The sequence below is a fragment of the Acomys russatus genome, chromosome 24, assembly GCF_903995435.1.
Source record: "Acomys russatus chromosome 24, mAcoRus1.1, whole genome shotgun sequence".
NCBI lineage: Eukaryota > Metazoa > Chordata > Mammalia > Rodentia > Muridae > Acomys > Acomys russatus.
Window position 1 is genome coordinate 37,819,039 of NC_067160.1, and position 21,834 is coordinate 37,840,872.

Below are 21,834 nucleotides of genomic sequence, written 5' to 3' on the forward strand. Positions count from 1 at the left end.
CATCTCTGTCGCCTTATTTTTTTACATTTATAGGGGATGTCAAAACTTAGAGATTTATAGTCGTGTGTGTGTGTGTGTGTGTTTGTGTGTGTGTCTGCATGCCGCATGCACATATGCTTTCAAGGGGCAAGTATGTGCACATTCATGTGCACAAAAAAGAGGACAATATTAGGTGTCATTCCTTACGTACTGTCTGCTTTGAGAACAGGTATTCTGACTAGCCTAGAACTCATTGAGTAGGCTACAGTCACTAGCTAGTGAGTTCAAGCAAACCACCTGCCTGGTTTCCTACCACTGGGATTGAACGTTTGTAGTGCCATGAGCACCTTTCTTGTAAATTCTGTGGTTTGAACTCAAGCCCTCATTCTTATAAGGCAAACACTGTAAGACTGTGATGCTCCTTCATTTCCCCCACTGGATTAATTAAACTATTATTTTAAACTTTCAAACACATCCAGCTAAAGTCATTTAGGAAGTTGACTATAACTGCTAGTAAGAGGTGGACATTTATAGTGCTTGAAAGCAGTAACTAAAATACCTTTGAAAATCACTTATCAATAAATTACATGATAGGCCGTCTTCATTAGGGTTTATCTGAAGAGACACCATGAACATGACAACTCTTCTAAAGGCAAGCATTTTAGCTGGGGCTGGCTGACAGACCAGAGGCTTTGTCTACTATCGTCATGGGAGAAAACATGGTGGCATGCAGGCAGACATGGTGCTGGAGAGGTAGATGGAAACTCTACATCTGAATCCACATGCAGCAGGAGGAAAGAAAGTGATAGTGGGCATGGCTTAAGTATTTGAATTCCCAAAACCCATCCCCACTGACACATTTTATCCAAAAAGGTCATTCCTTCTAAAACTACTGCAACTCTCTCTCTATATATATATATCTACAGGGGCATTTTCTTTTTGTCTTTCTTTTCTTTTCTTTTCTTTCTTTCTTTCTTTCTCTCATTCTTTCTTTCATTTTGTTTTTGTTTTGTTTTGTTTTGTTGAGACTGGGTTTCTCTTAGTAGCCTTGGCTGTCCTGGACTTACCTTGTAGACCAGGCTGTCCTTGAACTCACAGAGATCTGCCTGCCTTTGCTTCCCTGAGGGTTGGGCTTATGGGAGTCATTTTTCACTCAAACTATCACACATGGCATAATTAGATTTACCTTAAGTAAGCATGTAAAAATGACTAGTGTCTATCTTGAGTATTTAACCTATGATGACAATACTCAAATGATTTGATCAGAGATCCAACTACCCGAATCCCGATGGAATACCAAGGACTATTCCTAACAATGAAACTTCAATGGGGAAAGCTAAAATTTAACAGCTTTATAAGTCAGATCAGGACATGTTTGTGATTCAATTTTATTAATATAGTCAACTATGCACTGTGAGTATTAATATTATTCATGGGAACCACTTTCAGCCCAGGCAGCTTTAACAGCTTCAGCTTGCATCCAGTGTAGGTACTAAATATGAATCCCTGAATGTAAGCCATCAAAGTTACTTTATTCATATGGCTTCACATCCAAAGTAACTCTTGTTTTTCTAATGATTCCAATAATTAGGTATGGTATTATTTGTTTAAGGTAACACTCAATATAATTTATCAAATATTTAACAAAGACCTGACAAATGCTAAGTGCTGTGATATTTCCATGTCCTGGAGAAGGATATAGACTAGTTATGGGGACTGATGTAAATATTTGACTTTCAAATAATGTATTAGTTTAGGAGATCTTTGTAAGAAAGAACATCTATTTCATCAATTCAATGCAGGAAATCATTTCTGGGAGATATTTCTGAATTAGAGTAAAGGACTTAGTTGTTAATTATTGAAGAAAAGTTGTTTGGATTAAAGAAGATAAAACACTTTAGGAACAGAGGGGACTTCAGCAAGGGAACACAATCTCTCTTCTGTCCAAGACAAATTGAGATATACAATGGTCAAGCCTTTGGGTTAGTATTTGTCTTTCTTCATTGCTTTAAGAAAAGAAAAATGAGAAGTCTAGTCATGGGCAAAAGAGTTGGATAGCCAATGATTTGATCAGCTTCATCATTTACCAGGATTGAAATTGTATTCCCAATATCCAGGTTATAAAAATTGTCAGAAGCTCTGTTCAATCAAAGACTTCCATTACTATGAGGACTTTAGTGCCTGAACAATAAAATACAATGTATTGATGTAATAAATGCCAACCTCATCAAGAAAGACTAGGAAGACATATTTGATATCATCTGACTTGTTTTGTGTTCTATTCTCTTTTAATTATTAAAGGCTGGCCAAACTGGCATATGATCTGGCAGATGGGCTTCCTTTGTTGATAAGAGAAAACGTGTGGTCCAATAGCATGGTAAACACTTGATATTGGCTTGAAGGCACAGTTTTGCTTCAGTGTAACCTTTTGACCCCTCTTGATTCACAAGACCTTCTAAAGGGAGAATATTTCAGTAGCTAATAATTTGCTTATTCAATCAATTTCTATGCTCTCTGTCTTCCATTATGAACATATCTACGTGATGCAGAAACAATTTGAAGAGTTCTACAGTAGCAACTCATAGGACTTGCATTTCCCATTACAACATAAGCTGGATTGTTTTCTTTTCACTAGATTAGCAATAAAACAACATCTAGCTCTCTTGACTTTATCATTTTTCCTTCTTTAATACCATTTGGGCATCCGTATAAATTCAAAACGGGCTTCCATCTGCTGAAGGAATTTCATCGTGTTTATTTGGTATTCTCTCCTTCAAGTCCTAATCCATAATACCCCACTGTATTTTCACAGTTGTTGTTTAATGTGCTGATGTACAGTGTGACCCCACACTGTAGATACCCCTGTACTCAGCTGCACTGCAGTGGGGGTATTCTCTTTTCAGGACAGGCCATGGCCTGGCTGAGAAAATCAAAGAACTCTTCAATTGCATGAGTCCCCAATTCAGTGAGAGCAAGGCACTGTTAAATTTATTCTTTGCTTCTTATCCTAAAAGTTAACAGAGTAAAAGATCATGTGAATCTTTGCATTACAAGTGCAGTTTAATTGGGGTTAAAAGGAGGAAATCACATGAATCTGATATGGTCATGTGAAAGCCATTATCTTATTTTTAACACATTTTCCACTTTTCTTTTTCATCCCTTTAATTATCATACACATGCTTTACTAGTGACAGAAAGAGAAACAAACACACTGCTTGATTTTGCATTAAACCAAACACATTGTCTTAAATTCAATTATTTACATAGAGCACTACTATTAGGAACTGACATTTTCTGATAGTCTATCAATTCCCTCTATACCCTAGGACTGCTATTGATGTAATCATATAGGAACTCTCTGACAGAATAGACTGATCTCTCTTAGTGGTATGATATCCACCTGTAAAAGACTAAGTTAGATGATGTATTTTAAAATGCAGGTTTATTTAAGACCCAATAGCACTGAATCCAACTTCCTAATATACATAGCGGCAGATGTAAAATCTCTGACTGCTAAGGAGTCTGAACTGTTTTATTCTTGCTTAGATGTTCAAGTTTTCAGATTATTTAAAGAGAGAAAAATACAAAATAGAAGTATGGCTTAATAAACTGCAGAGGTTCAGAGGTCTGAATTCTGCAACTTCAATGTAGATCAGTCTTCATAGATTATAAACAGTGATGAGTACAGAAAATAGGTAGATCTTTTTATTTACATCTTGTCTTCAGGTTAGTATTGTTGTGATGAAATAACATGATCAAAAGCAACTTGGGAAGCAAAGGATTTATGGAGCCTATGCTTCCCTATCACTGTTTATCACTAAAGGAAGTCAAGACAGGAACCCAAGCAAATCAGAAACCTTGAGCCAATAGCTGAGAAAGTATATGGAGGAGTGCTACTTACTAGGTTGCTTCTCATGCCTTTCTCAGCCTGCTACATTATATAACCCAAGAGTGGGAGGACCAACAACGTGTTAGACCCTCCTCCCCCAATCACATATAGGCTTGCCTCCAGCCTGATTTTATGCAGACAATTTCTCTATCAGTGTTCTCCCATTTGAAATGTTTCAAGTTGACTAGGGAGCCAGCGCACATATGCTAAGACATTCAAAAATCAAAATGTAACATTGTTATCCACTTGAAAAGTCACCCTTAATTATTTTGAAATATTCTAGGCATATAACCACAAAATTATATGTAGGGATCAGATATAGCATATATTTTCATAAAGCTTACTAAATCATGTTTTGACCTACCCACATACTGAATATCCCAGCTCTTTTGTTAAAGAGATAATTTTTGGTTATTGTTTAGTATTGCTCTTCTAAAAGGTACTTTCTTCCACAGCTAACTAGAGAATCCCATGTTACAGAAATCTTATTGTGTTGTTGCTCGGGATGATGGAGGGGTTAAGCCAATGTAATTTTTATGTAACCCCATCTCTTCCATGAGTCTATGGGTGACAGGGCAAGTACAAACTATAATTCCATCTCTAGTAAAATGAAGTAAATATTCTTCCATGGCCTAGAGCTGTTCTGGCAGTGATGTAGTCCTACATGGTAGAATTCAGGTCACTTGGTTTGTAATAAGAACATAAAACAATTGAAAACACTTAATCAGGAAAATATAATATATATCTAAAAGCATTACAAAATTTGGTGGCATTTGACCAACAGTAGCTCATTCTCTCTTGTCTCATAGCATTACGGGAATCCTACTCTGAGCAAGTATATTTGAGAACATGGGGTCCTTTCTCCTGCAAGATCCCAATCTCAGTTTATTATATTGTATCCTTGCAAGAGACAGAATATCAGCTGTTCTATTTTTCTCAGAGCTGGATTAAGTGGCTAATTCTTTAATGTTTAACATTATTTTTAATTTGAGAATTTAATATATAAATATCATGAATAATAGATTTATATCTATAATACCGCTACCACATATCCTGAAGTTCTTTCTACCTATGTGCCCCACTGCCTTTTAAATTCATGCCATCATCTTATAAATTATATACAGAGGATCTATACTATTAAAAGTAAATCATAGTAAAAAAAGGCTTAATCTTAAAGCTATAACACTGACCTTCATTAAGTACAGGAAGGAATGTACAGACTCAATATGCAAAATCCTGAAATGATCATTAATTAATAAAAAAAACAGTATACAATATATTAAATACAATGGCATGTAGTACTGCTCAGCAACAAAAAGTAAAATGGAATTGGTTGATGCTTTGAACACATATTGAATAGGAAAAATCTTTAAGGGATACATATTGGAAGCACATAAAATGTTTATTATTGCAGATAAGTAAGGAGGTATATCATAGTACTGAAAGCATGGCTGTTTGAGGGAATAGGATGCCAACTGAGTAAATGATTCTTTTTGGGAGTGATGACGATGCTTAGAACTCTAGGGTAGGTAGGGTACATATTACCAAAGCCATTAAGATGCTGTGAATGAAAGGACAAATTACTAAATATTTAAAATGACTGGGTATATTGGTATACAAATTATGATAAATATAAAACCCCAAACCCGTGACCTTAAAAGTAGATTAACTATTAATAATAGTTCATTTGCCAACAGGTAATTTATGATTGGGATAAAGAATGATGAATGAAGAATTTTTGAGAAGAAAATTGTGGCTATACCCAAATGTAGAAGAACTATCTTGCATTTGAAGCAAAATGCTTGTTAGCTGTTGGATCACAGTAATCATCATTAGCACCAATGTTTCCAGATGGTTTTGATTTCTTTTTCCTGCATGGGAATATCTGGTTTTTGGAGCCACATTAATCATAACAGGACCACATTCCATAGCAGGATAAGAACACCAAATTTTGTTCCTTCTCAATTTCTACACCATAAGAGAATTTTGATTTTTATCTTTGCCTTACCTTGTAGTAGAAGTCTGTATTTAATATGCTTTCAACTTTTTAATAGCTAAGTAATGACATTTTATGACTTGTATTTAATGAGTGCTGACCCATATAACACATACACACACACACACACACACACACACACACACACACACACACATACATACCAAACCAGAAAGGATGATATTCTGTTCCATGAACAAAAGCAGGTTGTGTTTCTTGTTTGCAGTATCTTCCCAGGTAAAGAAGCCCTATATAGTTAGTGTGGCTCAGTAACTAACTAGACCTTGATATTTTCATACCATCAGAAACATGTATAAATATCTATGGTTGTCCCATGTGTATATGTTTTAAAGTGGAGACAGTGCGTTATGAGAAGTGATTTCCTCTCCACAACTGAAGGCTAAAGACCAAGAATGAAGGTTCACTCACTTTTATGCACTAACTCATATTGGTTCAAAACTTTCCCAGTATCTTCTTACTTACTTCCCATGTCTCACTATTCTTGCTTTAGCTTCTAGTATCTCCAGTGAACATCTGAGGATTCCCATGTGTCTCTGCTGAAAGTGGCCTCTGTTCTGCAGCCCACCTCTCTCGTCCTCTCTCAGTACATATTATTTTTCTAATGTAACTGCTTGCAGTGTTTAACTAATAGCCTTGAACCCGGTCCGGATGCTGGCTGCCAGCCATCAAAAACATAGCTGGAGGTGGGGTGCAGGAGCGGGCTGCCAGGTTAAACCGCCTCCTTCCCTCCCTCTGGGAAAGGACCTTAACCTCAAGCACTTTCAGTCAATCACAGTCCAAGAGAGAACCTTGACAATGTTCTGCAACACTGATTGGTTCCATAAATATGCTGGCTGGATGCAGAAGTTGAGTTTCTTTAGCTTATTTCATAATAAAGGGCAATGCATGTGCTGTATTCATAGTAATTCAAATCTGACACAAATAATACAGCAAATAATTACAATGACCTTTAACTCACCTCAAATTTAAACAAAGGTTAAGCTGCCCTTTACTAAAGTAAATATTTGCTGTAGTCAAATAAATGCAGACACCTTTGGAGAGCAGAATACATTGCCAAAGTAAACGAATCTGAAAATGGTTACAACGGAATAATTTTAAAACACAAAGAATGCGGGACTCTTCAGCATAAACACCATCGAGACATGCAACATCTGCCATTACTAATTTACCTTACAGTGTTTCCAGTGGGCCTCCCCATATGCTTGCTGGGAACTGTTGCTTGAAATTTCTGTCCAGGAGAGCAGAGTTGAAATAGAAATATTACAAGTGATATAATTTAGCTCTTTTCTTATACCCTGATGCAGTAAACAATTTATATTTTATTCCATAACCATAGCGCAACCCCTCAAACATCTTAGTGGTTACCAAGAATAACCTGATGCTTAAAAAATAAACCAGAAGACAACACTAACTGCCCCCAGGGAAGTAGCTGATACATTTATGAAGCTCTTATCCCAACATTTGACTGTTGGTCAGATAAGGACCAGGTGTGCTCTCACACGTTTTAATTTGTTTAGTCTATGTCTCCCTCAAATGGCACTTAAAGGAAAAAAACAAAACAAAGCAAAACATGAATTTGGGGCAGGAGGGAGGAGCTATGCTATTTGTGGATTCTCTTTAATTTTAAATTTTACTTAAAAAATAATGACTTTTTCTGGGGTCCAAAAGCTAATGATTCGTTGACTTTAAAAAGAAGACATCAGCTTGTTATTATAGTGGGTATTGCCTCCAAATTTTCTCTTCATTAAAATAAGGCCACCTGACTTAATTACAGGACTTCAGCATACCTATAATATTTTTGCTCACAATTTAAATGTTGTGTCTCAAATAAAAGAAAAATTAAATTGTTCTTTTGTTTGTTTGTTTTTGTTTTTTGTTTTGTTTTGTTTTGTTTTTCTGTTCTTTTTTATTTATTTTTCTTTCACGGAAGCTTTGCAAATCCTGTGATTAAGGAGAGATCCAAGATGCTCCTAAATAATTGTTGTGTGCCTTTATTCCCAACACTGGTGAGGCAGAGGCACGCGGAACTCTGTGAGTTCGAGGCCAGCCTAGTCTACAGAATGAGTTCCAAGACAGCCATAGATACACAGAGAAACCCTGTCTTGAAAAAAACAAAAACAAAACAAAACAAAATAGTTGTTATTGGGCCTAATTAACGGGTTTATTTCTAAACTTCGTTTTTGTTAAAGCCAACCCCAGGTCGATGAAAGCCTCTTATGTGTGTCTCTTGATTCAGAAAGCTGTTGTCCTTGATTCCTAAAGCTGAAGGACCGTCAAGCCTCCTGAAAGCCAGTGGGCCTGATAGCAGAGGATGACATGTTGCTAGGGGAGTGGCTGCTGGCCGTCTCTCTGTGATCTCAAAGACCATAGTTCTTCTTATCTGCGGTCTTAGTTAGAGTTTCTATTGTTGTGAAGAGACACCATGACCAAGGCAACTCTTAGCAAACAGAGGGAATAACAATTGGGATGTAATATGAATAAATCATAATAAAAAATGAGGTTTGTCCATTATCATCATGGTGGGGAGCATGGTGTTGTTGAAGAAGCCAAGAGTTCTACACCTGGATCTGCAGGCAGCAGGAATGAAAGTGACACACTTCACGCAGAAAGGCGACACCTCCTATGGTGCCACTCCCTATGGACCTGTGAGGGCAGTTTTCACTCAAACTGTCAATGGTGGGTTTTCTCCACTGAAATGACTGGTGTTGATTTTGGTAGAAAGGAGTGATGTAGAAGGGCAGGGGTTGGTGAACTCTCCTGGTCAAAGTACCAAGATGTGAGGGCTACTGCACTCTTGATGCTTTTGATAGCCTTGTGTTCTCTCAGGAAACATGTTCTAGTAAGAAGTCACTGTTGTTGGAGACCAAGTTTAAGTAATGAAAAGTCAAATCAAAGCATACTAGATTTTATAGGCTCTGTGGCCATCGTTGTTTGATATTTGTTTATCTTTGGTTTTATTAGGTCATTCCGTTTTTATTTTTCTGAGACAGAGACAGAGATTATATAGCTTCACGGTGTAAGAACTCCATAGTTAGTTCAAGGTGGCCTCAAACTTGTAAATTTTTAACTATATTTCTGCCTGTATCTGTAAATTCTGGGATTATAGACATGCACTACCATAGGTGGAAAACTACTGAATTTTATAACTTAAATACATGTACTCATGGTGCTGCATGGGAAGGTTTTGGCAAAACTCTGACACATCATTTTCTCTGAATTAAAGTACTCTATGTTTTTAACGGCTGCACGCTCCTTCTGAAAAGGATACATTTTCTTCACTTTGAAAAACTGAGACTGTAATAGACCTTGCTAAGAACACGGGTCATAACAAAAGTTCCAAATGCAAACACGTTCATTCCCCAGAGTCCCATAACGGAGTTTACAAGACTAGTATGTTCTTGGAAGGTAGCATTTTTGACTTTTCAGCTAAACATAATAAACTTTATTAAACTTTATGTTTATTTGTCAGTTCAGCCCACTTCAATTTATTTGAGGTCTCCTTGAATCTCTTTGCCCTATTTATCAATTTCAAAGTGTTTGAAAGAGAAACCTTCACAGGTAGGTAGCTGGATAGTCAGTGATACACTTTTGCTTAATCTCATCTTCTTTGTCTTTTGAAATGAAATTTAATTCATTGAATATTGTATTTAAAATACTTGATTTTTTTCTGACAAAATTCTCTCCTCCATTAGAATATTTTATACTGGGAAGGAAGGAATGGGAGATTGGAAGTATTAAAAGTGCCAGACAGGATGTCTGGAGCCAATAACATTGGGGCAAGGCGAGGCTCTTTTCAGAACCTGTCAGATTCATGAGGACAAAGGTGAAATATTTCATAAATATGAGTAAAGTTCACCTCACAAGGCAAACTAAGGGGATTCCAAAAATAATTGGATATTCAAATTATGAGCTTGAAAATGAACCAGGAGCTTTTGCTTAGTTGTATAGGAGAGATGCCACTATAAGTAGTGAAAAAAGTTCTAAAGAGTAAGAATATTAAAAGAGAAAAAAATACTAAAGTAATTTGGCCTGATGAAATCACCCAGGGAAACTAACCAACGAAAGGTTTCATTGGGTATATGTTCCTAAGAAGTGCTCTTTGAACCAGAATGAGGACTCTTTCCTTATGTGCTGTATACATTGAAGTTATCAAGATTTAAAATCAGAAGAGAAAATGTCAGTTCTCTTGGACTTAAATGTGTGCATTTACAATGATAGGCGGTTGAGTAGTCAGGAGAACAGAATTAAGAAACAAGAAATAGTCATGTGGGCTATTGGGATTAATAAACAGGATAGCAATCATTTAATACAAGAATGCTAAAAGATTTATCATTTTATCAGTAATGGGGGTTTTCTCTCTCTTCTCTCTGTCTCTGTTTCTTTCTTTGCCTCTTTCCCTCCCTTGACCTCCCTCCTTCCCTCTCTTCCTTACTCCCTTCCTCAGTTTTTCTCTGTCTCTGTCACAGCACACACACATCACATATTTTCCCTCATATTTTTAAATATATCTTCACTATTTCTCTGGATTACATTTGTGCTTTTGAATTTATTTTCAATATGATTTTTCACTTACCCCCATCTTACAAGATTTTGAGTGATTATTTTCTCTATTCAAAGAGAAGCTACTGAAGGAATGCTACTATTTTACATTTTGTATTATATTTTACACATTGCTAAATACTTCACATATTCATGACATGTAAGTATTTAAGAAATATAAAATATACATATCAGATTTAACTTTGACAGATCTCTTGTTCTGACTACAACTAGCCACTAACTTCACACACTCTGTACACAAATGGAAGTGTTCGTGGGGTCTTGAGCAGTCTCCAACATTTACGTATCTGTTTAGACACAGGGAAAAGATAGTACAGTTTGACAAATGTACCTTGAAATAATACATGAATATTCTATTTTGTGGTCCTCAGTTACTGGATATGATACTACTTGCCATTTGTACAGGGACAAGTTACACAATTGCTGAAAACCATAACAACACTAACCAGACATTATTATCTAACCTCCATCTTTTTAAAAATACCTAGCATATTTTAACTCACACAATGTAGATACACTTTGCTAGGGATTTTTATTTTTAATTCTTTGCTTTGGCAGTTACTGAACTCAGCAAATATTTCCAATTCCTCTTAGGTAATTTTATTATGTTTTGTAATCTTTCATTCTTCCTATTACCTTTCTCTAAGACTCTCTTTGTAAATTGGCTCTTCCCTTTCAAATCAATATCCCATCACTATATTTTTAACAAATCATCTCAAATACATAGGGGAACAAGGTATTATATATATATATATATTAATAAGCAAAACAAATCTAGGTATATTTGTCACCAATACCTACCTGCCAACTCGGTATAATACAAACTACATTGTATTATTTAAAATGAATAAAAGGAAAGGTCTTGAGTTGGTGGCTAATAGGAAAGACCTAGCCTGCTAACATGTTTTATTTGGCCAACACAGAATGTCTAAAGTGTGAATTCTTTGCCAAATGGTAAGAAACCCCAGCTCCTAGAAGAATGACATTTTAGGAGCGAGGCCAGAGCTCTAGCCACCCAGTCTCCATTCCTGCTGTCCATTTGTCTGTGTTACTTTTCCAATGTGCTCAAGCCTTTGCCTTTAGTACATTGGCCCTACTCGCCACTTGGTCTTACTACCAATAAAATATGAAGGCTTTGCTATTGTCATTGCTTTTAGTTTTTTTTTATTCTTTTTTTCCCAGAAAAATAAAAAAGGATAGATTTCCTTAAAATATTTCTATGTATGGCTATCCAGATGAGACTGGATAGGCTGTGGTCATATGGTGGGAGAGGTGGTCTCTTTCTGTCAGAAGGTAGTGAAGGGGAAAAGGACAGAAGAGGGAAGCAGGGAGGGTGGGAACAGGAAGATACAAGTGAGGGGATAACAATTGGGATGTAATCTGAATAAGTTATAACAAATTTTTAAAAAGATGTTCCTAAACTATTTCTGTGCATGCATTGAACTCTCGTGTATGAGGCAATATTTGGTATGATTCTAGACTTTAACTCAAATGAAAAGCTGTGAATGTCAATTTTTTCTGAGTGGCTCACAAACTTTATCTTAGTAACTCTAACTTGACATTGTGTTCTATCAATCTTGATTATATTTTCTTTAGCCACGTGCAAAGATAGTTTTACATTTAAGTACAGTAGTAAATGGTAAATTGATTGAGAACACTGAGGGTTGGATATGTTAAACACCACACATCCACATGCATGCACGCATGCGCTTGTGCATGCACACACACACACACACACACACACACACACACACACACACATATACATACACACACACACAGAGGCACACAGGCACAAAGCTGAAACTAGAATTAGTTGACAGCTATGTGTTCAACACCCTCTGTTGGTCCCTCATGCCTGCCCAGTGCTGTGTTTTCTGAATTTTGTGTCCATTAAGGTCATTTTCTTGTTCTTGATTACTGCCAAGCAACCTATTAAAAATTACCAGCATGCCATTTCCCTTTCCAAGTATTTTCATGTTTTTCCCCATGGTGAGAGGTGTGTCTGTCTCTCCTTCTTGTAATGAATAAGATAGGAAATCCTTCAACTCCGATATGGCCTCAACCATTAGATCTAGGAAATGGAAATGCAATGAATAAAATAAAACCCTAGAGGGTCAAGTTGTCTAACTCATCAAAGGGAGAAGGCATGTTTATTAAAAATTTAAGGTAGGTATGTTTCTGTCTTCATAAAGGTAAGCAGGCAAAATCTGGGAAAGTAAATGTAGGTGCCTGATGCTTCTCAGTAATGTTAAAGGATAAATGATTAGACAGACTGTACTAAATACTGTGTACTCCACACAGATTGTGTGAGGCATGTCAGAATTACTTGCTACAGAATACCACTCTTACAATCCATGTGCCCAATATCAGAAACTGAGACTGAATTCACATCTAAATAATCTCCTTCTCCAGAAGGTAAATGTGAACACGGCAAAAAGCACACATCTCGTATTATTTGAATACTTATCACTATTAACTAACACTCAAGAACACCACTGCTTTTTATAAGCTTAGGATGTGAGGGGACTCGAAAGTGAGGGCTGCTTTCGCTCAAGGGCTTTTCTGTGCCATCGCTAAGTTGTTTTTTCTTTGAATAGTCTTTGGTTCTTCCTGAAAGGACAGTTTATTCAGTAGCATCAAAGTGGATGCTGTGCATGGCAACCTCGATGGGACTCAGTAGCAGGGGGCTTGCCTCAATGTCTGAGGTTCAACGGGGATGTCACTCTTCTCAGAGACACAGTGAGCAACAGGGAAGCAGCGGAAGTTTCTGAATGACCTCACAGCAGGGGAGACCAGCAGTCAAGACTGTAATAATGGTTTACATTGGCAGAACTCCACTTCTGGGGTGGTCTGCAGTGACATTGTCAAGAATCTCTTTCATTAGTCCTGTGAATACTGCAGGGACAAGTTGGTTGAAAGGTGAAAAGTTAGGAACACTGCTGTTTTTCATGGCTCTCAAGAAGGGGAGTGCGTTTAGGAGCTTGTAAGAAACTCATTTTAAAAGAAAATGCAAAGTGTTCCCGGTTTTTTGTTTTGTTTGTTTTTGTTTTTTGTTTGTTTTGTTTTGTTTTTTGAGGGCTCACAAACAGTGCATGTGGCTCCTCGTTAACAAGTCCCGCACTTGTTCTGTGCTCTTGGAAATGTGGCTTCCTTTCCATAGTGTGGGTTTATTTTTGCCAGCAAATGACAATTTATGGAGCTTCAGAGATTTTGGCTTAGGCTTCTTGCTGTGGCAGTTCTCTAAGGCGGAGGGCAAATAATATTGAAAAATCACAAGTGTGTTCATTTAATCAGATTTGCTGACTAAGTTGTGAACATTTCTTTTTTGTTTTTACTTAAGGAGTTAAAGATTGGCATCATGTTTCAACTCCCTGAGACCTTCATAGTGTCGCTGCTCTTACAGGACGTGTTTCTTCCTACTCAGTCCTTTAGCTAGGAGCACCCCATCCCTGGGATGTGACGCAAATCACTGCTCTGTTCTAAGTGTGCACTTCACTGTTGCTCATACGCAAATGTAATTGGGGGACACAGGAAAAATGGGTAACTTGCATGATCTAGAGTATAATATTGACACGTATGCCACATGTATAGGATTTTACATTTAAAGAAATCTCAGATTTAGCTGGTCTTTACAAAGATCAGAATTCACCTACAACTTGCATCCACAAGCACATTGTTTCAAATATAAGTGAATGGCATTTTAATAGTGTCCAACTTCGTGATATGAAATCTTAACAGTAATAAATAGTGGTAAAATAGAAATATTTAATTTGTTTGTCTTGTGTTAATTGAGAGATTGAAGGTATGTAGCCCATAATTTTGAAGTTCTTTTTCACTTTACTTGAACTTAGATTTTTATTTCAAAGCTCCACTTGACATATTTATATGGATAACATAATGTCAGTAAAATGGTGCACTTTGACCTCTTGCAGTCTACCCCTTTTTCTCCACCCTGTAGTTTGAATCTAGGTGTTAATGTGTGTGCATGCTGCTTCCCGCTGCTTCCAATTTGCTCTGCAAAGAGTCTGAAAAAATCTCAGTTTTATAAAGTCACAAATGGCTGGTATACCTACAGCTTTGGCACCGCTTTAGACATATTTTTATCAACATAATAACAGCATTTCTATTTTTTCTGTTGCTTTTTACTAGTATAAGTTTCCTTATTATAAAGCTCCAGGTTTCCATGGCATGAAAATGGAGACATCTGGGTGAGGGGAGGGGTAAACAGTCGATTGCTATAAAAATACTGATTGCCTTCATTGGTGCATCAGTCTCTGAAGCACCTCACCTCCTCCAATGCTCAGATTTGTTGGCTCCATTGGTCTCCTTATGGAGCTTTTCCTGTCCTCTCCAGGACTCTTCCCCATGCATGATGAGGACGTAGACCCCCTGCTACGATGTAGTCAGTAAGCAGCACTGGCCGCACAGTCTCCTTGTGGGTCCCATAACATAATATGGGAAGTAGGGGCTACCTCTGACATGGCCTCTGGTGCCCACTCATTGATCACTGTCTCCTGATGAGGCAGCCTTGCCAGCCCATAGAGAAAGAGGATACAGGCAGTCCAGATGAGACTTGATAGACTGGGCTCAGATGATAGTGGAGGACGGCTCTCTCTTTCTGAGGACTAGGAGAGAGGGAAGGCAGGATGCGGGAAGGAGGGTGGGAACAGGAAAATACAATGGAAAAGGCTACAATCAGGATATAAAGTGAACAAGTTAAAAAAAAAAAAAAATATATATATATATATATATATATATATATATATTAAAACAATGGTTGCTTATTTGCTGACTCATGCTTGCACCTAGCCTTGGATCCTCTGTAGCAGTGGGGAGATCAGCCTTATAGCATTATGTTTTGGACAGGTGTTTTCCTTTTTTTTTTTTTTTTTTTTTTTTTTTTTTTTTTTTTTTTTTTTGTTCTTTACCAGTCAAGGGTATAGGCTTTATCCCTCAAGGAAACCATACAGGCTTTTAGTTTGGCTTCCAAATACAGTGGGAGTTCAGGGGGCTAGTGCTTCTCTTGCATTTAACCTGTACAGGAATCTTTGATATGAGTGTAAGGCAAGCTAGGGGTGACATTATAATGGGGCTCCTAAACTTTCACACTGATGTGCAGCTTACAACTTTGATTTGCCTAAGTTGTAAAGAGGTAAGATTTATTTTTTGTAGTTATGAGACTTTAAAATTTGTGACGAACTAAGAAGTTACACTTTTATTTAGCTAATTATTACCAATGAGAATATACCCTGGGTAAAGTGAACTAAACCAGATGCTTAGGGAGGAAAAGAAACGTTGAGCCATTCATCTCACCACGTTTAAACATCTTATAGCAGAGGAGTTAGGACTCATGAAATGTCATTTCTTATTCAAAAATATTAGTGAGTTGATATTTTTCATTTGGTTTTGAATATAGCAATGACATTGAGAAATACAGGGTACAAAATTATTATCAATAGCACATATGTTTTCATATTTATAGTTGCAGATGAAAAACCTGTAGTTTCTAATAGATCCACATTGTGAGATTTATTGGTCACGAAGAAGGTGGTGAATATATTTGTACTCACAATAGTTTTATCTTTTTTATTATTGATGTGCAAATTTATAGATGCTAGAATAATATATATTCTTCTGTAAGTCAAATTTTTCTACAAAATACAATCATTTTTGGGAGACTATTATATGTAGCATTTAGTATAAGGAAATTCCTGAGCAAAACAACAACACTGGGCACTTTAAAGTACAATACACAATATTACTTAAAACAATCTGTGTCAGTGCTTATATGGAGGTTAGTGATTTTGCATAATAGTTCTGTACCACATTGCTATTTCAGTAACAATGTATAAATATCTGTGTACTAATACGAATATAGACAGATACTACCTCACATAATCTATATAAACTGGATTTAGATTTGCTGCGTTTCAGAAGAAAGTAGTTGGTCATATTAATATGATTATGTGAGGTGTTAATATAAGGAGACACACAGTTAAGATTATATATATTATAAGACAACTTGACTCATCATATATACTTTATATATTTTAATTAAAATATAAATGCATCACTTTTCCTATTCCCTTTTATCCCAAGTCTCCACATTCCAACTCATTCTATGTGCCCCAGTCTCAAATTGATAACACTGATATTTCCTCCTCCATTTATTATTGATTATATATATATACCTATATATGCATATACACACACAGAAACACATATATATATATGCACAAATACATATGCACAAATTTATAAAGATGACTTCCTGAATCTGTTTGCTATTTGTGTTTATATGGTTTCAGGGCTGGCCACTCTGCACTAGAAGACCAATTTAAAGACTCCTCCGTAAAGAGGCTTATCTCCTCTCTCAGCTGTCATCAGTTGTCTGCAAACAAAGGACTGAAGGGAGAAGAGAAGGGGAGAGAAAGGAAGGGGTGGAGAGAGAAGGGAATGAAAAAGAAGAGAAGAATTGATTGAGATATTTTTCCAGTTTGTATGTTAATCATCTTCCATGGGTCTCTGGGACATAACCAAGGTAAACTAAAATAAGGATTGAGTTGACTGTTGCAAAGTCTGATTCACAGAAACCACATGAGGAGTTCCTGAGCACATGCCAGACTGCAAAAATACTATCCATGTTGTTTACAGCGGAGTTAGTCAGTTTATTAGTTAGAGTGCTTCATTATGTATAAAAAATGCCAATGATAGTCTCCTAGTCAAAATAAACAGGCATAAAGTGTTCTGCATACACAATTTGTGGGGAATAGTTACTTTGCTATTTATTTAATAATTGACCATAAATGGAGTCAAAGTGCAAAGGGAAAAACTAAAAAGCAGCCCACTAAGGGCTTTTTGAAAGATTGATAAATAATGTGGAATCTCAATTAGGCTGTAGAAGGAATGCAGATATTAAAAATTTGGTCAAGAATCTAATTAGCTGGAGGTAATTAAACAGTCTCACACGGGGTCATTAATCTTTTCCACAGACCTTTGATGTTTTGCACACTGTCTCCTAGTCATTAATAAAATTCATAACTCTCCACTTTGTGCTGTTTTATCATCATGTTTTTTCTCTGTAAGAGCATAGAGCAAGTGTCATTGTATCACAAGGACCTTACTTTAATTTCTTTTCTTCTCCCTATGCTTATTAGGATTAACCATTAAAAAAAAAAAACAGATGAAAAGCAAAAGACACAATTAAATGTATACTTAACTTTAGTAAATAACATAATCTTACAGTTTTTAACATTTTTGTAAAAAATCAAGATCTCTATTGTTTTCGTGCAAATGTTTTTACAAAAGTAAATATTATGGAAGTGAATTTAGTTATCTGATGACTACAAAGTCACATATTAAAGTTATAATTCCTCAAAGATAGGTTTACTTAGTAAAACAGACTAAAAGGAAATTATTGAACAAAAATTATACACTACGTAGCAACGGACAAAAATGCTATTTAATAGTGCATAATTCTTATGACTTTCAAGGAAATGACTTATTCAGAATGAGCTGGATTATATAACACAAGGAAAATACAAAGCCTGCATTTAGAAAATATGATTCTCATGATGGAGAAAAAAAATACTTCATTCATCTTCAGAAATGCAATCTTTATGCATATTTTATTTTATTTAAGTCTTCAAGCAAAACATTTAATTGAACAAAAGAAACCAGTTGTGGCAGAGACTTGACTGTGTTTGATAGAGTCGATTCTTGCAGCCAGCATTCTACCTGTCCCTGGGTAGACTCCATTGCATTAGCAGAGGATGCTAACACAGATTCAGTTATCCTGAACATTTGATTTCAAGGATACTGTCACATAGTAGCCTTAGAAAATGTATAGAATTTTTTTTATCTGAAGATATATGAAGACTTAAAACACACTCACTATAGATATCCACAAGAATAATATCTTCAGCTATTGAGCATATGGAGCATTATTTTATATGCATCGATGTTTCTAATAAAAGGTTTGTTAACAAAGAGCCCATGGTTATTTAATTAACTTCACCTAAATTTTTATTTCTGTTTAGGGTTTTAAGATATCATTTTTTTGTTCAGATATTACAGGTGTTTGTTTTCTTTTCTGAAAGCTTGATTATTACAAATAATTGCCATTGCTTTTAAAAATAATGATGAATAATACCTGTGTGATGTTAAATCTTATTTAATACCAAATAAAATATTGTAACATACTATGATATTTAATAACTATACTTTGTTTGTTTAGACACTAGTAGGAAATAAGCTTAGAAAAGAAAAATATCATGAGCATTATATAAAGAAAGATCTTATTAAAGTAAAATATCTTGAATTCATTAACAGTACATTATATAAGATTGAGATAGAATCATTTTAGCATGAGGAGAAAGCATATCAACCTCATGTACGAAAAGGAATCACTTCGAAAAATCCATTTTAAATCCCCAGTCAAAAATAGAAACACTCACTCACATTGATTAAAATTTAATAGTGATTTGACTAATCAGGGTGTTTACTCTAAGCAATTACATAGTATTGCTAATTGTTAATTTGTATAGCTTTGTTATTCTCATTAATCTAGAGTCATAAATCTAAAACAGGTTGAGCTTAATGACTAGAGCAATGTAAATAAAATAGTAAAGCATTTAAATTTTTTCAAGGGTTTAATGCCATAGCAGAGTAACCAAAAATAAAATAAAACTAAATTTAGATCATACTGTGAGATACAGACCACCTGTGATGGTTTTCTCTGCATATTGTTTGTGAAGTAATTAACTGTCTTATATGAAACCCCAAATAGTAATCTATTTTTAACAATTTAAAGTAACTATATGTAATTTAAAATGTACAGGTAACTTGGTAATACTGTAGTCAAGTAAAATTTTAAATGGAAAAGCTTGCTTATGATGCTTATATGCCTTTGTGTCTATGAATTTGGTGAGGTTTTAGGCATGCCACTTTTACTGAATATTTTTCATATAGGAGATACTGCCTATCTTAGAGAAAAAAATGAACAGATCACATATTAATGCAATTTATCATTTTGTGGCATATAAAAATCTTTAAAGAGGCTTTAAAGCAAAATGATTTAAATGTAAATAAAAATCTAAGTATTTAATAAATAATATAGAAGCTGTGTTTTCATGAGTAAATAAACCACATAAATATTAAAGCACTAGACATTTGTTATTTTAATATGTAGGTGCTTTACATACACTGCTTATGTTAGCTCACTGGATATTCATGTGAAATTTAAATAGTTTACTCAAAAAAAATCAAGAACTTTGTACTTTGTTAGAGGTATAAATATTTCCTTTGCTCTTTCAGTCCTGGGATCTTGCCTCTTTCTTCGTATGAAAATGACACAGGAACAAAGCAGAAGCACAGTTTGGTCACATAGCTATCTAAGGTTCAATACTACCTCGCAATTTCCTAGTTAACTGTAAAGGTCATTTTCCAAAATGGCAGTGCAGAGTATACAACCCAGGAATCATCATATCATTTCCTGTCCTGTTTCCTCTCAAACGTTCCTGACAGAATGGCTAATTTTGACCTATTTTCACAAAGTAAAAGAAGCTAAGCTTAGAAACGAGCGGTGGATGACGTTTATTTTCTGAATGTAGTTATAAGAACTGGACTTAAGAGGGCAGGAGATACTCTAGATCCACAAGGCAGAAGATGAAGAAAAACTCAGAGAGAGAAATCATCCCTCCTTTGGGTGTACGATGAAGTGGTTTGCCTTCAATAAACTGTGCAAATGCTGTCGCTCCTTTGACACCGTGATTAACTGGATTTGCAATGATATTTGAAGCTGAGGACTCCCTGCCCACAATGTTCAGGTTACTTCACTGAATTTGAATTGACCATACTTTTTTAGGTATTTTAAATTTCCAGTAGTTTTTGGCTACATCACAAAGAGGGGGCTTGACTGTAAACTGTGACCAGGAGACATGTCATTCAAATAAGGTGTAATGGATTTCTAATCTTTGCTCTATGCTAAAAATATATTCTTTAAAATTATTGATAACATAAGTCATGAATGAACTCATCACCAAATTAATGTGAATTTCTATTTACAAATCAGTGTGTTGGATTTCTAATGTACTCAACTGAATGTTTATGCCATATCTTTCTTTTAAAACTTATTTTTAAAAATCAGTGGAATTGTACATATGAAACCAAATAAAATTTTGGAAACTGAGTCATTGGCAATGATCATTTAGAGCAAGGTATTCAGGAGACCCTGCCAATGAGTATAATACATAGTAACATCTCCATTTTCACATGGCAAACATCTTATTTTATATATGTGCAATATATGGATATTTCAACTATTCTGGCATGCTTTTTAAAACCAGGTCAACATGAATTTAACTTGTAACTATAGCAAACATATGAAATTAAATATTTCTCTAATTTTATTATTTTCTCAGTGCCACTTCACTGACTAACTAAAAACCATAAAAAAAAAAATAGAAAAAAAAAAAATGAAAAACCTCACCTGTCTACGTTCCTTAGCATCCACAATAATAATGTTGCTGAAGAGAGGTGTAGTATAATAGTAATGATGGGTATAAGGGCATGGACGCTTGACTTGCTCTCATTCCTGGAAACTTTGTAAATCTGCCCCCTTCTCAGAATGTGAGTATTCCCATCCCACATGGACCCTTTTGAACAGTGTCTACTTCTCTCATGAAGATACTAAAGTAAACAGTGGACGCTTATTCGAGGCTTGCCTGCCTTGGATCTAAGAATTATGAGACATTTTTATTTCCAAAATACAAGATGAACTTTAGGCTACTCTTGGACTTGCTCTTTAATGATACTTTTAATTTTTTTTTTTACTTTTTTATATTATAATATAGTTATACTTCTTCCTCTTTCACGTTTAAACCCTTGACATACTATACATTACTCTCCTCAATTCCAAGTCCTTTTTCCTTCATTAATTGTTGCTAAATAAACATATGTATACATACTTTTTTTCTAAATAAAAACTGCTCAGTCTATATAGTGTTACTAATATGTACATTTTTATTCGATGTTGGGTAATCAACTGTTGTCCTTTTACTTTTAGTGATATTACAGAATCTAGAACCTCTGTGATATCTGCAATGAGACTTAATTTTGTTCTTACTTAATCCGCTTCCTAGTTATTTACAAATATGAATGAAAACCATCTCTAATACACATTCTACACAATCACAATGTCCTCTATGATTGTATGCTCTCATGAGTAAAGTTTCTTCAGTAACATTTCTTGGGATCTTAAACAGTAAAATGAACTTCTAAAACAAGGTTGTTTCTAGCAATTTCCCTCTAAATATCATCACCCATAAAAATATCCAATTCATATACTCCAAATATTTTATAATTAGGTTAAAATTTTATGTACTTA